This window comes from Ursus americanus, chromosome 7, assembly GCF_024610735.1.
Source record: "Ursus americanus isolate L20-20 chromosome 7, mUrsAme1.1.p, whole genome shotgun sequence".
Classification (NCBI taxonomy): Eukaryota; Metazoa; Chordata; class Mammalia; order Carnivora; family Ursidae; genus Ursus; species Ursus americanus.
In genome coordinates, this window is record NC_142133.1 from 41,426,740 (window position 1) to 41,442,837 (window position 16,098).

Consider the following 16,098-nt stretch of genomic DNA (forward strand, 5'->3'; position numbering starts at 1 on the left):
CTCTTTTCATGCTCAAAATCTATGATCAAGTCCTCCCAGGACGTTTTGTAGTTTTTGCAATTCCACGAATGACAGATGTTCTCTTTTGCCTCTGAGCCTGTTCATGCTTTCTTCTGCCTGGAATGCTCCTCTCCATCTCTACTGATTTTGCTTTTCTGCTTAGCTTTGAGGTTTATGATGAGATATCGTTCCATCATGTGAGCCTTTCCCTACCTTATTATGGGTTATTTCAGCTGCTATGGTTATATAGAACAATCCATACTTCCTCTAGAACAATGTTTATCACATTTTTATTGATGATTGCATGTTTTTATCTTCCCTAGTAGCTTCTATTCCCCATGAGGACAAGGACTGTATATGCTGTTATTCAGCACAAGACAATGCACTTAATGTGTATCTATTGAATGAATGGAAAAATGACTTTGGGTTAAATGCCAAAGACCACTAAGATAAAATAGTTAATTTGGGGGGAAGACTCCAATAATTAATTTTTGGAGTTCATATTGAGTATTGACACTTTCACATGGGTCTTTTAGGCATGAATAGGAGTTTACCAGACAGGGTAAAGATAAGGGTATTTATGGATAGAAAGAAAGCATTTGTGAGGACTAAAAGATCTTTTCCAAGTTTGAGTTGGAAAGTTCCTTGCAGAGAATAACAAATGTGAAGGTAGATTATAAAGGGCTTAACAGAATATGCAAAGGCACTGAATCAAGATGGATGAAGCATCAGAGTATCACAGAAGTTCTATGTTAGTTAATGGGTGATTCAGAAAGAAGACAACATTTAAGTTAAATAAAATTTGGACAAGCTTCATTACTGCAGGATTTCTCAGAGCTTTTTGCTATATCAATAAACTATACAACGTAATTTACCATGAAGTTATAGTACATAGAGAGCCTTTTTAATATGTTTGTTTATAGAGCACTCTTCTCTTCCATGGAGCATTATGAAGGATTTGTATACACAGAACATGTTGAGAATCAGCAGTTTAGTGCAATGGTTCTCCACTGGGGTTGTATTTTTTTTTTTTTTTTTTTTTACCTCAGAGGATATTTGGCAATGTCTGGAGATATTCTGAATTGTCATAACTCTGTAGGTCAGGGTTGCTGCTGATTTCTAGTGGGTAGAGGTCAGACATGCTGCTAAACATCCTACAATGCTCAAGACAGCCCCCACAACAAAGAATTACCCAGCCCAAAGTATCAGTAGTCCCAAGCTGAGAAAGCTTAGTGTAGTAGAACGGGAAACAGTTGCACTTGAAGTCTCCATTTTGCTGCTTAATAACTGTTGGATCTTAAGCAAATTTTTTAATCTGACTGGGCCTTATATTTCACTGAGAAAATAGAAATGAGATTATTTAATTTGGAGGGTAAAGGTTATTTTAAGAAAGATACTGTATATGAGATTATATGGAAGAATATCTGCCTCAGACCAGTCACTGCTTCTGTTTACAAACTACTCCATGGACACACCAGCGGGATATGCCTCAAGAAGTTCAAACTTAGGAACCTATGCCAACAGCCACAATTAGAATCTTAAGAAGGGCAGATGATCCAAACTGGGTCATTCCTGCTTTTCCTAAGGATTCCAAACTTGATTGAAAATAACACTCTTGTTCCCTTATCAAGAGACTGTGATACAGTTGTATTTGACAGACCTAAAGCTCTTTTACAGTAAGAGAGCTTGAAGCTGGCATTGAGAGATAATAGATGGAAAGACTGAATTTAAGCCCTGTATCATCTCTGAAGCCAGTCATTTGAAGTAACAAAAGCCAACGTATCTTTTATTTTCTTTAGCTAGCTCATTGGGTTTCTGTCACTTGCAAGCAAAAGAGTCCTAACTAACACTGATATAATTATTGTTTATTCTGTAGGAAATGGAGAGCTCTTATGTTTTCTAACATACATTATAATAAGGTTATTCTAAGTAAATGTCTTGATCCCATAATAAAATAGATTGCTCTAGGAAAAATACTAAAATATTTCACAGAAAATGATGCAAATCATATTATTGAGCTAACACACTAGGCTTCCCAAACCTCAATTTAGTATATTAATTTTTGAAGACTAGTTGATCTCAAATTTGTAGTAATAAAAATATTTTATTCTGCATTCTATTTTAAAAATTTAGATTCTAGTTTCAGTTATTTATGGTCACTAGTATTTAGGTAACTTATACTGACTCCCCCCCCACAAATTCTTGAAAAACAAAAAAAATATATCATATAAACAATTGAAAATATCATGACTTTGATTGAAATTGAAATACACTCTGAAGATTAACAAAATAATTTTAAGCTGTATTTAGCAAATATTTTTTTTTATTAGGTATGTGCTCACTATGTGCCAGTAACTATGGTGAAAACCTAGTATGTTTTATTAATGGTGAAAACAAATACTAGGTAAGACAAAAATCTTTGTATTTTGTGCTATGAGGTAATAAGAAATTACGGGGATACAAATAAAAGCATGAAAGTGGTCAGGGAATGCCTCTCTGAAGAAGGAATATTGAAGCTGATATTTGAAGCTAGAGAAGAAGTTAGGCAGGTAGGATTGCTGGAAGAGTATCCCAAGAAGTTTGAATATTTGATATAAAGGTCTTTAAAGAATTAGTTTATTGCAGGAGAAATGGGGGGGGAGGATGGGATAGATAAAAAAATGTATTAAGATCTGGATAAAAAAATAAATAAATCTAAAAATTTGTGCCGGTCTCACCACTGAGTGGTGTTCACACAAGCCACCTAAAAGGAAAAATAAACAAGCAAGAAAGCAAGCAAAAAATCAGCATTCTCAGAAGGATATAAATAGGACCTACTGTTCCAGAAAATAGTATTCAAAATATCCAGAATACAAATCAAAATTACTCTATATATAAAAGATATATATATCATAATATATATATTAAATATGTCATATCACATTGATCTATCATAATAAAAAAGACAACAGATAACAATTAATTCTGAGATACTCAGATATTAGAATTATGGGACAAAGACTATAAATAGCCATAATAATGAAGCCCCAGGATGTAAGATAAACACTCTTCAAATGAATTGAGCAATACTAAATCTTGGCACAGAAACAGAAATAAAGAAGTAAATGGCAGTATTTGAACTAAAAATAATGGATTGGGCTTCACAGAAATATGGGAATTACACAGGAAAATGTGAGTGAACTTGAAGATTTAGCAATACAAATTATGCAATCTGAAAAACGGGGAGAAAAAGAATGAGAAAAAAATGAACACAGAGACTTACAAGGCAAAACCAAAAGTTTAATATTTGTGTTATTGTAGCATCAGAAGAAAAGAAGAGTGTGGTACAGAACAAAAATATTTAAACACACTGGGTGAACACTTCCAAACTTTGTGAGAGAGATGAATTCACAAATTCCAAAAGCTCAGAGAATTTCAAATAGAGGTAACTCAAAGAAATCCATGCCAGGATATACTGCAATCAAAACACTGAAAACTAAAAACAGAACACTCTTAGAGCAACTACTAAAAAAACACACCAATAGTAAAACCTCAATAAAAACTGAAGGAAACAATGAAAATATACAGAAAATTCAAAGAAGGAAGGAAATAAAAGAATTGCAAAATGAATTTAAAAAAAAAAGTAACTCCCAATATATCAATGACCATATCAAATGTATATTGTGCAATCATACTGATTAAAAAAAAAAAAAACAGACTGCTGGGGTGCCTGGATGGCTCACTCAGTTAAGTGTCCAACTTGTGATTTCGACTCAGGTCACGATCTCATGGTTCTCACAGGACTGAGCCCTGTGTTAGGCTCCACACTCAGCATGTGGATTCTCTGCCTCTCTCTCTCCCTCTGCCCCTCTCCCCACTTGTGCATGTGTGCACTCGCTCTCTCTCTCTCAAATAAACAAATAAAATCTTAAAAAAACCCAACGGACTGCCAAAATACATTTTTAAAATGGTGAATTGACCTTTATTAAAGTTAATAACACACACAGTGGTAAGAGAAGGAAAAGGCAAGCCACAGGTTTGGGAATTTATTTTCAAATCATAGATTTGTATATAAAATCTATAAAAAGGACTTGTATCTAAAATATATTAAAAACTCAAAAAGCTCAGCGATAAGAGATGACCAAACAGAAAAAAAAAAAGGGCAAAAGATTTGAACAAATATATCAATGAAGATATACAGATGGCTAATAAGCACATTAAAAGATGTTCTACCTCCTAGGGGAATGCAAATTAAAATATCCTGAGATACCACTATACACCTGCTAGTAAGAATCAACTACAATACCAAAGCTTTGACAATATGATTTACTGGGGAGGCTGTGCAGCAATTGGGAAGCTCAAACATGCTGGTGAGAATGCCAAATGATAGAGTCACTCCGGAAAACAGGTTGGCAGTTTCTTTTATATTTAAGTATATATTTGCCATGTGAATTTGTGATCTCATTCCTAGATACTTACCCTAGAGAAATGAAAGTTTACATTCACACAAAACTTGTTATGTTTAGAGCAGATATACTTATAATCAAACATAAATAATAATAAATAAATAATAAATAATTAATTATAATAATAATAATAAAACCCCCAAACTGAATTCAAATGTCCACTGAATGAAGGAATAAACAAACTGTGGTACTTCTATATATGAATGAAATACTACTCACCAATAAAAAGGAATGAGCTATAGTTAAATATACCAACTTGTATGACTCTCAAGGGTATTATGCTGAGTAAAAGAAGCCGTTCTCTAAAATTGCACAATGTATGATTCCTTTATATGACATTCCGAAAATGCCAAACTGTAGGGTCAGAGAACAGATCAATGGTTGCTAGGGGTTAGGCACAGAGGAGAAGACTACTACAAAGTAGTACCAGGTAAGGTGATGAAACTATTCTATATCCCAGCCATAGTGGTAATTACATAGATCTAACTATGTGTTAACATTCACAGAGTGGTAAATGAACAAAAAAAAAGTCAGTCTTACTGAAAACAAACCAAAAATATTTAAAGAATATGAAAAAAAAAATTGTTATCTTTGTTGGAAGATCATACAAAGGCAGAAATTGTGTTAGAAAATATTAACTTAAAAGAAAATTGAAGTATTTTGTGATAAATAAATGCAAAAAACTGAAAGCAGATTATATATAATGCCCATGATTATAAAGGTTTTAATTAACCCGATTTTATGAAAAGCTCTTGCTAACTGATTTTTTTAATTGATACCCATAAAAAGATGTGTAAAGCCATTTAAGGCAATTCACAGGAAAATGAAATAGAAATGGCTAATATGATATGAAAAATGTTACATTTTCCTAGAGAATACAAATTTAAGCATGAGAAAGTACATACGTCCAATAAAATGAGAGGGGGGGGGAAACGTGTGCAAGTGCACATATCACGTGTGTGTGTGTGTGTGTGTGTGTGTGTGTGTGTGTAGGAACCTGTACTTGAGTGTGAACATGGGCAACTGGGCTACCGAAAATCAGACATTCAGATATGGTGCCAGTGAACATTTTAAATTGCTACAATATTCCTTGGATAATTATGAGTAGCCTTAAAGTTTTTCCAAAAAGTAGAGGAATTCTCTACTTCAGGAAATCAAATGAAGAAATCATCATGGATGTAGACAAAAATATAGCTACAGGGTTTTCAACTGTAGCATTACATATGATCCTGAATAATTCAATAAAAATGTAAATAACCAATAACAGAGGTTTGATTAAACAATATGTACACAGCCATTGAAATGATGTTAAGATGGGTATTTACTTAAAAAGAAAATACCCCAAGAGATTTTTCAAAAATTAGTTACAGAATATAAGAACAGTTTGATAATATTTTATAAACAATATTCATTTATTTTTTAATTTGTGCACTACCTCAAATAGTTCAGATCATGTACATTAGGATATCTATCCTTCACCCTCCTCTGCAGGTACTCTCTCTGCCTTCTTCTTCGTGCTCTGGGACTACCTCCATGGGCTCTTCACACTCTGGCATCGAGCTGGTTTGGACCATGTGAAGCACAGACAGAACTGGAAGGGCAGAGGATACGGAAAGTGCTTATTCCTCAGCTATTTCTTTGCAGACGGCGACCTGATAGTAGTTACGAGCCTTGACCAAAGGCCTTATCTCCTGCAAATGGTTAAACCCTAAGGCTCGAGTTTCCACTGACGTTAGGTAACAATTGCCTCCTCTACTAACCCAGGAGATAGGATGATTTCACCCTGGTCCACACTCAATTTTTCAGCATTCCTTGTCATTATAACTTCATGCCTTTGTAAGTAGTACTTTGGTTAAATTTTCTCTTTAATTGCCTCATTTTAATTACTGGGCATTTCCTGCCAGGATCCTCAACAATAATTTCACCAAAATATTAGAAGTGATTCCTTGCTCTGGAATACTATTTATAAATCTATGTTAGTTCATGTGGATTGACTTTTATGAATGCATTTTGTGTATCATTTATCTTTATGTGGATTTTTGTAATTTCAAAAAGAAAAACCTGTAATTTACTGTATCTCAAACTATCTGTGGTGAAAGATTAGTTGTGTTTTTTATCCAGTCATGCATATACAGTTTTATAAAAATATAATGGATATGAATTGTGAAAATTAAATTTAAAATACATATGAAGCCTACAATCTTTACATTTAAATTCAGTGGACATAAAATACTCTGTTAAATTGCTGTAAAGTTTCTAAATGTTTAATCTCAATTAATGCAGTGTTTGTACACCTGCATCTGTTTGCAGAACACACTTTTGGAGTCATTGGTCTAAAATATGATCAAGTGATTCAACAAATAAAAAGGTTATCTATATCCTTATAATTACATCTACTTATATGTACATCTATCTATGTATACCCATGTATAGTTAATGATGCCTGAACAGTGCCTTATCACCTATTAGATACTCAGTAAATATTTGTTTAAAATATGAATGAACAAATTGTAAAAATCAAAACAAAACAAAACAAAAAATAGTTAACAAAATGCAGAATATATACAAACATACCTGCAATCGTTTTGACTACTAGAGTTTCAGAGAATAGGACTCTCTCATACACTACCTGGGGGCTGAAGATAGACAAAACCTATCTAAATGTGTAAATAAGCATACTTTTTGGCCTGATAACTAAGTTCTACAGTACTATTCACAAGTCAAGAAAAATTGGAAAAACTCAAATAAATGTCCAATCAAAAGGAAAAAATTTAAATGCTTTCATAGGGATGCTTGGGTGGCTCAGAAGGTTAAGTATCTGCCTTTGTCTCAGATCATGACCCCAGGATCCTGGGATGGAGTCCAGCATCAGGCTCCCTCCTCAGCAGGTAGTCTGTTTCTCCCTCTCCCTTTGCCTTTCCCCCTGTTTGTGCTCTCTCTCTCTCTCTCTCAAATAAAGTTTAAAAAAATAGAAAAATAAAATGCTTTCATAAAATCATGATGGAACACAGTGCAGACTCTAAAGTAAAATTATATAGGGGAGCCTAGGTGGCTCAGTCGGTTAAGTGTCTGCCTTTGGCTCAGATCATGATCCTAGGGTCCTGGGATTGAGTCCCACATTGGGCTCCCTAGTGAGCAGGGAGCCTGCTTTTCCCTTTCCACTCCCCCTGCTTGTCCTTTCTTTTTCTCTCTCTGTCAAATAAATAAATAAAATCTTAAAAAAATAAAAAAAAATAAAATTATAGAAGCATGTATAATGTCAGGGAAAGGTTTCTTTCTTTTTTTTTTTTTTTTTTGTCAAGGGAAATATGACTTACAAATACACAGAATGGAATGTCAAATTTTTAAAAATACATACATATGTATGTATATATATATATGTATGTATTTTAAAAAATTTATATATGTATATATATACATATATATAACAAAATTGACATTATCTCTATATATGGAAAATATAGAAACAATATGTTAAAAGTTATTATTTCTGTTAGAGGGATGATGATACTTGTTTAATTTATCCTTTTGCTTATATATTATCTTGAAATTTAAATGAACATATATTTTGAAATAAACACATAGATAAAACTAGATCAAATGTTACTTACGAACAGTTATCAAAAATGCACAAAATAATAGTGAATAAAAGACATTAATATTTTTAAAAGGTTGTGTTTAAATAGAATTACATGAATGCAGAGGTGGTTAGATTAAAAAAAAAACTACCAACATAATTTTGCATTCACAAATTAATGAGAAAATTAAATGAAAAGGAATTTGATAAAGTATAACAATTACTTAAAACAAAGACTCCAAAGAAAACAAAAATAGACGACCATTAAAATTGACAGCAAATATGATTATAAATGTCAAACCACTAAAAGTATTTCCGGTAATATGTGGAGGTAGACAAGGATAGTAGCTAGCTCCATTTTTTTAAATCAATGATGTTTTGGAGGATCTCGTGAATGCAATAAGAAAATGACATAACATCAGAAAAGGAGAGATAATACCCTGTTTATGATAGTAGAAACTACTGAAAAGCAAAGAAAACTGATTCATTTTCATACTCTGGCTGCATACAAGGTACATGCATTAAAAATTTAAAAAACTACTTTTCTAGTCTAGCAATAGTTACTTGGAAAAGCAGATGGAAATTTAAAAAAAGAAATCTATCCACAACTATAAAAAAAAACTAGATAATGCTTACGGATGAATTTTAGAAGAATGGTCCAGCAGAAATGGTAAAGAAAATTCTAATCATAGTTTTGAAGAACATAAATAAGATTTAAACAGACGGAAAGTGATACTATGCAGTTAATCAGAGGTTTATTTCCCCCAAACTTACTATACATTTAAAATAATTATGAAAGCAACCACTGGTTATGTATTTATTGTTGATGCCATTGTTTGTTGTTGTTGGGGTGAGGGGATGGAGGTAAGATGACTTTAAAGTTTATAAGAAAGAATAAGTGTATTAAAAAAACAAAGACAGATTTGCTAAAGAACAATGGAAAGAAGAGACAAACTTCACCAGGTATTAGAAAGCTTACACATCTACTATAATAAAATATATACGGAAATTGTAAAAAAACAAAAACAAAACCCTCAATGGAATAGCATAGGGAATTCACAAAAATAAAATCCCAATGTATATGAGAACATAAGTTAGGAAAGTTGTGTTATCCCAACTCAGTAGGTAATTAACAGATTATAAATTAATTATTGTCATTGAGAAATCTAGGTAGCTATCTAGGAGAATCTAGATTTATCCTATACCACATATAACAATAAATTCCAATTATCCCTCTAGTACTAGGTTTAGACTCTTCAATGATAGAGACCTTAACTTCAGGAACTTCAACTCTTCCCTTCATAAATATTCCTACAGAGAGCTTAATAATGCGGAGGTGTCAGAGAATGAATTTAGAAGAATTTTAGAAATGGTAATAAATGAATATTTACATGTTTCTTTTTAAATTTTTAAGACTTCTCTGAATGTAGATGTATAATCTATCATTAAGGGATAACCAAGACTTGAAACCCAAAACTATGGGAAAAAAACGGAGATACATCTGAGTATAGAGATAATTTAAAACAGTTTTTAGAAATACCATAAACAAGTTAAAGGTACAAATAATAGAGGTGGAAAACCTTATTTCCACCAGCAAGCAGAGAATTAATAACTACAAAATATTCAAAAGTACATAAAAAGTTGTTTAGACTCACAAGCACCCAGGAATATGCTGTGTGAAATAAAATTATTTCACTGCAGTGATGCATCATTGTAAGTTTATCACTGAAAAAAATTTTAAAGGCTAACAATCAACAAAACCTTTACTGGTGAAAATATAAGTTGATATAGTGCAAGATGAAATCAAGTGGTCAAAACCATAAAATTCAGAAATACATATCTTTTTTGACAAGACATTCCGATTCTAAGTATTCTATTTCTTAGAAATAAATATATTTAATGACGTAAGTGGAATGATGTTCATTGCAGTATTTATTACAGTATAATGGTAAAAGATTTGAAACAAACTGAATTCCCATTACTAGTAGGATGGCTAATGACCCTGTGGTACATTTGTACCATGAAATATTAAAAGAAAAACAGAAGTAAATCAAATGATTTAGAAACATTTCTGAGATATATTTGAATAATAAAAGCAAGGTACAAAAAATTATATACTTTTGTGAAAGAAAGACAAACCTTTATATATATGTACTTACTTGTATGAGTGTGTACATACACATGCACACACAAAGAAAAATACAGAATTACTCATATTAAGTCATTAACTCGGACTACTTGGTGGTCACCGTGTGCAATGAGGAGGGCAGGAACCGAGAAGAGTAGAAAAAGATCACAGTAACAAAAAACAGCTACAGGAAGAAAAAATATGATAAACGTGTATATAGGACAATAGAATTCCAACATGAATGTGTGTGTATTTTGTAAAAATATATTTAAAATGAAATAATGATTACTATGAAATACACTTAGGGACAGTGGATATTTTTTGTCTACATTTCTCTGAATATCCTCCTTGCTTCATTTTGTGCAATTTTACTAATGAGCTCACCTTTATTACATATGTGAAATATGTGACAGTGTAAATTAAAATGAGAAATGAAGGATCAAGGTACATAAGCATGTCCTAATTCCTAGTCAATCACGAGAACATCAATCAATAATGAGGGAACACGAGAACATCAATCAATAATGAGGGAAGATTCTATTATTACAGGACAACTTTTTCTTTTCCTCTGTTCAGCATTCATGAGAAGCTGTTCACTCTCCTCTTGATGCTGAGCCATAAAAAACCTTCCATTTTATGGAATAACAGTTTAAAGCTATTTGTTTAGTTCCCCTTACCAATGTTTGAATAACAATTAGATTTTAGGAGTGAAGTCATATTACTGATTTGATGTACAACTCACCAGATGGCCAGAGGAAAATGTGTTAGTTTCCTACATTTGATTGCAATAGTCTCCCTCAGTGATCTAACACACTGAAGACACATTACTCTGGTAATTATTAAGTGATCTGCTATACCCGTGGATCATTTTGTGAACTCCAGGAATTGCAATTAATTTTATGCATGACCCACCATATTTAAAATATTACTATCCCAGGAAATTGCTTGGAAATGAGTTGTAATCAGAAGTTCTCAATGTAAATAGATAGATAGATAGATAGATATAGATAGATAGATAGATAGATAGATAGATAGATAGATAGAAGTTCTCAATGTAAATGGATAGATGATAGATAGATAGATAGATAGATAGATAGATAAATAGAAGTTCTCAATGTAAATGGATAGATAGATGATAGATAGATAGATAGATAGATAGATAGATAGATAGATAGATATAGATAGATAGAATTTCTCATTGTTGTAGGTATTTACATTTGAACAGAGACCAGGTTTGTCCTTGCTTGATAGAGCTTAGTTTAACATGAATTATTGGTCTAAATATGACAATATGGAGATCCCTTAAGCCTCACAACAATTACATCTTCCAAAGCAAGATTTTACTGCAACCAGAATTGGAAACACCCAGGAATTAAGGAAAATAAGAAAGAAGAGTGATTTTTGTTGCGCCCTAGTGCACACTATTACAAGTGTCTTTTCAGAGTAAGTTGATTGATAGGGAAACAAAGAATATAAACACTAGGAGCCTAATTGCAAGAATTTCAGCAAGGAGCCTAACTGGTAATATTAAACAAATCAAAACAAGTGGACAGAGTTAATTTTATACATATTTCCTTATTAATCATTTTAAATAAAATCCATGACTAATTTTATTCTATGAGTTTGAATTGTACAACATGTACGTTAAGCATTATAAAATGCTGATTTTATATTTTTTAATAATATTTTTTTATTATATTATGTTAGTCACCATACAGTACATCCCTAGTTTTTGATGTAAAGTTCCATGATTCATTACTTGCATATAACTTTTTAAGCACATGTAAAAAATGAATTTCAAACCATTTATTTAAATGCTTTTATTTATATCATAATATATAGTTTAGATGTAGTAACACTAGGAAATGCAAAAATTGAAATGGAAGGACCTAAATATGAAAGTGGGAAAACTACAATTTTAATGTCTTTAGTTAATGGATGTTAACCTTTTTTTTTTTTTTAAAGATTTATTTATTTGAGAGAGAGAGAGAAAGCAAGCACGCATGGAGGGGGAAGGGGCAGAAGGAGAGAGAGTCTCAGGGAGACTCCACACTGAGTGTAGAGCCCCACAGGAGGCTTGACCTCATGACCCTGAGATCACAACTTGAGCCGAAAACAGAAGTCATCATTCAACTGACTGCGCCACCCAGGCGCTCCGATAGATGTTAACTTTTGATGTATATTTTTTACAACTTTATTCTTTCTTCTCTGCAAAAAAGAAAAGGTGTGTATATTCTTGCTCAAGGTATATTTTAAACAATTTTTTCATGTTTATAAACTCTACAATGCCATACTTAAAGATTAAACAGTTTACTGTTATATGGTTAAATCATAACATAAAAAGCTCATTCCTTGGTTTTAGAAATTCAGATGCTTTCAACTTTTTCCTTATTTCATATAGACTATAATGGGCATCTTTATACATATATCTTTTCTGAGTGATATGCACAGATATGACACCATGTTGAAATATAATACATACATAAATAAATATTTTCATCTAGGTATTTTTTAATTTTATCATTTCTTTTTACCTTTTGAAGTGTATTTTGGTGTAAGAAAACAGCTTAACTTTTAAACCAGATTGTTATCTAAATATCTCAATATAACTTATTGAACAATTCACTTTTGCTGCTATGAAGTGTGGCTTTATCATATATTATGTATGTATTTGCATATATATTTTATATTTATATTTGTGCATGTATAGTTACGTTTGCAGGCAACCCATTTATGTAAACATGTTTATACATGTGCACATATGTAGAGATATACATGCACTGACCTATCCATCTCCTTTAGTGTTTGTTCTGGTTTCAGTCTGATTTTTTTTAACTTATTATAGACTTGGAGTTTTTTGCATATCAGACAGATTAAGTCATTCTTCATTCTTATTTTTAAGATTTATATAATCTTACATTTAAGATTTCTTCCCTATTTATTCTGCCAAATGCTGTTTAAACTCACTTTTCCTAGTTTTAAAAATCTCCTTGGAGTTTTAAGTTCTTTAAACCTATAAATGAATTTTTAAAGAATACACAAGTTGGCCATGTCTGAAATTTTCTTTCTAATCTAGAGGCCAGTATAAATTTGCATAAAAGTAAGCAATTTGGGAAATTTACTTAATCCCTCCTAATTTGGGTATCCTCTCTTGTAAGTAGTATGATTATAGTCCGTATGTCAAGGTTGCTGTAAGGATTGAGAGAATTCCTGTGATAAAACACAGAACCCAGCACAGAGTAAGTTCTCAAGATATTGTACCTATTGTACATAAATGCCAAAAAATTAAATAAGACCAATCTAAAACTGGAGCAATTGGGTGGCTCAGTCGGTTTAGTGTCAGACTTCAGCTCAGGACATAATCTCAGAGTCTTGGGATCTAGCCCTGGGTTGGGTGCCATGCTCAGTGGGGAGTCTCCTTGTTCCTCTCCCTCTACCCCTCCCCTCCGCTTGTGCTCTCTCTCTCTCTCAGATAAATAAATAAAATTTAAAAAATAATAATAAAAAAGAACAATCTAAAACTAATTATCAGTCACTTAAATAATTCATCAGTTGGTGAAATAATATTTTTCATAAATTTATTACAATAAGTTTAGAAGATAACTTCATTTCTTACCATAACTCATTTGAATTGTTTCAATTCTTTCTTTTTTTAATTGTTTTGATTCTTAAAGAAAAAAAAAACAGAGAGAAGGAGAATAACTAGTAAGTAAAAGCCACTTATGACTTAAACTGCTCATCATTTGTTTAGGAGTAGAGGGCTGAGAAATCTGATCATCTTTCCTTCCCTGCATGAGGGCAAGAAAATCCCTTGAGGTTATAGGCAAGCCTGTAACATGAGTAGAAAAAAAGGCAAATAAATAAAGATACTTTATTTATTTGCCTTGCTAGCTAGATGATGATAAATGATACGTAACTGAAAATCATCTAAAAGGCAAAAAGAATCCTTAGCTTAGTTGGTTAGAAATGAGAACAAGGATCAATTTTGTTTTGAGAAATCCTATTAAAAGGAATCAGTAACACAAGATGTCCACTGGTTTGCAGTGTCTTGGCATTATGCTATCATGTCAGCACACACAGTCACATAAACATGTATAAGGACCACAGGGCTAACAGACCAGCCTATGTGCAAATTTCCACTTGAAATCATGATAAAATCAAATTCTTGAAATCCAATCTTAACATCAGGACTGATTGGGGGGTTTTACATTTATCATTCAACCTTTTCATGTGTCATCTTTTCTACCTGCAAAATGAGAGTATTTGCTATAGTCTAGGTATTATAATTTCTATGAAGGTCAAATTAATTAACACATTTGAATTTTTTTGAAAGAGTATAACGTGCCATTCAATTTTCATAATTGTGAAACACTGATCCCTTGTAATTTACCATATTTTCCTCCTCTGAGTTTGTAGAGGTTAAGCACCCTTCGTTTTTAGTGACTTAAAATAATATTTAGATGTTGTGCTTTAGAATGTGTGCTAATGGTTATGAACTAGAATTAGATTATGTTTTGCCTGAGATATTATATGTAGGCATTGAATTCATATTCTTTTTTCTAACTTCAAAATGTTTAGGTTGATTTTAGTTTTGTTTAGATAGTGGCAGTGAAGGCTAATTTCAAGTTTTTAAAGAAGAAAAACAAAATGAAAAGTAAGAGCATCCTTTTACAAAAAAAGTGTCATTGTAGTGTAGCAAAATGAGCAAAGATGATACTGACCTTTTCCTATTTCCCACAACACATTATAAATTAGCACAGCTGGAATATTCTATAGAAAATCAAGAATCATGGCATCTTCAATTCCACATTGGTATTTCAATCATTGCTTAGGAAAATCCTCCCACAATATTCCTGATCCTCCTGAATACTAATTAAATGGAAAGTATCTAGTTAGGCTAAATGTCTGCTTCAAATCTTCCCCAGAGTTATGCATATAAACACGAACTTCATTCATTTGCCAAACCAAATTTGATAGTTTGCTCTATTCCTGGAGATGCGTTAGGTGTTAAGAAGGCAAAAGACAATTAAAAGACAGCACGTGGCCACAGCAAACTTAGAAACTTGACTAAAATTTATACAAATTTAAGATAAAGAAGATGACATATGATTTATTGCATTAGACAATATTATCTTTAAAAAATCTTCTAAAAATAAAAAAATTAAAAAAAAAATAAAAAATCTTCTAATTTTAAGTGAGTATAACACAGACGTACACCTCATTTTAAAAGTAATGAATGTTTATTATGAGGACTTAAGAAAAACAGATAGGAGTGAAAAATAAATGAAAATAATTCATCACTCAGACTTTTAATGTACTTCCTGCCTATATTTTTTCTATGTTTATGAGTAGTATGTTGGAATATATTATATTTTAGGCAAAAACAGGATCATACTTTATATGCTGCTTTAGAATCAGACATAGTAAAGGAAAGGCTAAGGAAATGATTTCAGTTTAAATTAATCATTTCCTTAGCCTTTCCTCTAAAGGATCACGTTTCATGTCAGGGAAAAAAGTCTACTCTGTGGTTATTTGCCGTTTTTAAAGTATTCATTTCCATACATAATTGTTCCACATCTCCGAATATTTTTCAATGAGATAATTACTAGATGTTGAATTACTATGTTAAAGAATATGAAGCTTTAGTGTACACTGATAAATTTCCTTCCTGAGATTTTTCTAATATCTCTAATGGCGATACACGAGACTGTCTATTGCCTCATGGCTTTGTTAACATTTATTACCAACTTTGTAATTTTTGCCAATTTAATTTAAAAATATCTTTCATTACTAACAGGGTACAAATATTTAATATACAGTTGACCCTTAAACATTGCAAGGGTTAGGGTCACAGACCCCCTACACAGTTGAATCTGTATATAACTTTGACTTCCCCAAAACTTACTTCTAATAGCTATTGTTGACTGGAAGCCTTATCGATAAATAGT